The sequence below is a fragment of the Empidonax traillii genome, unplaced genomic scaffold, assembly GCF_003031625.1.
Source record: "Empidonax traillii isolate 1590-97213 ecotype Southwest subspecies unplaced genomic scaffold, ASM303162v1 scaffold1038:size248295, whole genome shotgun sequence".
Classification (NCBI taxonomy): Eukaryota; Metazoa; Chordata; class Aves; order Passeriformes; family Tyrannidae; genus Empidonax; species Empidonax traillii.
The window spans coordinates 170937-173725 of NW_020956231.1; positions in this window are offsets into that span (position 1 = coordinate 170937).

Below are 2789 nucleotides of genomic sequence, written 5' to 3' on the forward strand. Positions count from 1 at the left end.
CCCAATTATTTCCTGAGGGAACATCTACCTTTTCCCCCTGGCTTACAGATGATGATGTTACCCTTTCTCTCTGTATAGGGTGCATTATTAGGATGAATTGAACAAAGGGAAATCATGGTGTATGAGATGTTTTCTGAAATTTTTCTTCCCTTTAAATATTTCAGTGAAGATCTGAGGTATAAAAGAGTAGTTTCGTTTCAGACAAAATAGGTCACTTTATTTTAGATTAGGGTTCTGCATTTCAGAACTAAAAGATGAAAAATATTCCTGCAAGGGAAAATGATAAGTTTTTATTCTAAAAATGATGAAGCTGAACACTCAAATATCATAAAAACTGTCCAGCTTGACCGTTTACTCCCCTTGAACCTCCCTTTGTTGTGATTCATGAAGTTCTTGTTTGTCTATTGAATAGGATTTTCGGTTTAGATAAATTTCTGAACACTGTTTTCTATCTGAGGAGCATAAATAGCAATGCAAATGTTTACAGAGTTTACTTTTCAACCTGCTCAGCCTCATCCCATCTTTACTGTTCTGGTCAGCACTAAACTCCCTAAATAAGACCAGAGCTTAATCAATGTTTATTTCTTGGTGGCTACCTACATGCAGGCAGGCCGACTGCTAGCCCTGCATTATCAGACGTTCACAGGCTCCTTTGGCTTCTTTCCCACTGACTTCAATCTGCAGGATTCAGCCATCTGAGTGAGGACGTGGATTTGCTTGCCTTATTAACTCCGCTAACAACAGAACGGCTGCATTTCCTCAAGCCTTTAAACCTCAACAGCCACAGATCTTCCGGCCAAATTAACGGTAACATGAGGTGAGAGAGTGGCAATTCTGACGGAAGATGCTGCGCTGCTTTTCCCCTTTGGGAACGGAGCAGAACGTCATGCATTTATATGTCTGTAAATGAAGAGAGGCACATATCCTTCCTAACCAAATGATCCTTGGTGGTAACCAGTGGGCAGCTGGCTTCTAATTAATAGATTATGCTCATACAATAACGATTCAGAGAAAATTGCATAATTTGGAGCAGTCGAAGTGAGGAAGAGTTGGCAAAACACCACAGTTTTAAATTATTTTAAGTAGGCACTGAGCACGTGCTGAATTGCTGAACACAGTTTTAGAGGATGAAGAAAGCACCTCAGACTGTGCATATCTCTCTTGATGCCAACAGCTGTACTTTCTCCTTATCATGGTCTGGTTACTCCTGGGTGTGAAATGCCCTGAGTTATTTTACCATAATCAACAAAAACATTATAAGGCAGTTAGAATCCCTGGCTGCCCCTTCCACACATTAATGTTAAATATTAGGGATGGACTAATATACACCAATTTGGTACCGTCTCTAGTGTATTCAGGGAGGTAAAGAGCGGAAAATTGTGAAAAGAGCCTCACTGTTCATCTGACTTGCTTCACTGCATGTATGTGAAAATACTCTGAGCAAACAAATATGAATAAGGTTGTTTTTACACACAAAACACACAAAATTCCTAAATACATAACTTGAAACCAGTACAAAGCCTAAAATTTTGCAAAATAAGCAAGAAACCTGTACCCAGGTAATCAGAGAAAGGTTAGTTTAGTCCCCACTGAAGGGAAAAACTGGGCTGTGTAGGTCCACTAGAGTATATTTACCTAATCTGGGCTGTGAGAGGTCCAGAGCCATGTCCCTCTGCTGCAGGCTGTCTCTGTGATTTTTAACTATTTGTATCTCACATGACTCAGACTCCCCCTTAACCCCTGTAAATTGATTTACATACCTAGCAAGATGTTTGAAGTATTCATATTTAGCATTTATCTAATAACCAAAGGCAAAGGAGTAAAAGAGATTACTTTGGGGGGCTTGGCTGTATCTTCACTAACTAATTAAATGATGAGAGAAGAGATTTGAGTAGTTGAAGCCAACTGGCACAGAATGACCTGCATATATGTTATTAAACTATCTTAACCTTCAAATCAGGGTGACTGCATCCAAAGTGCCAATTAGGAATAGTTTCTGGTTTATGTTAATTTTTGAACCGTGTCCAGGAGTTGCCTGGGGGAACTACATTTGGCCAAGGAACATTCTAACAGTTTAACTACATATAGACAACTGAGGTTTAGCACCCAAATGCTAAATTTTCTGGTGTGAGATTAGCATTTAGGATCCTATTAACTTTCTTAAAACACTTGTTGATTTTTCAAATGCAAAATATCCCTTTCCATTGGCAAATAGAGATTTAGAGCATGTACGCTGAGTTATTTTTAACCAATTTCTATCTTTTACCTGTGCAATCCATTGAAATAATGACAGCAGCCTGGTTTCTGACCCTCCCATAAATGCTCACTCCCAGCTATTTGAAGGCCTCTCCAGCACTACAACAGCATGATGCAACATGAAACTCTAATGCTGTTCCCTAGTTTATCTCTTAGAGAACTTGGAGAGGTTCAGGGCTCTCAGCAGAGCAGTCTTAATCAACAGCTGCTCCATTTGTGACTCTTGACTTCTGTCTCTCAATAATGAAAACTACTCAAATATTCATTATCTGGTGCAAATGTATGAGGGTGATTGCATGTAGTTATGGATGTGCCTGCAAATGCTCAGCTGAAGAGAACTGGGTAACTATTCAAAATTTTTTGTGTTAGAATCAAAACTGTAATTTGGAAAGATGGATACTATTTCCCATAAGCCATAGAATATGAAGAAACTGAGGACTGCAGTGAAGGGAAGTCACTGGTTTATTTATAATTCCAGTTTTCAGTCATAATGACATTTTAAAAATTCAGACAAAATAGGACAAATAGAGTAG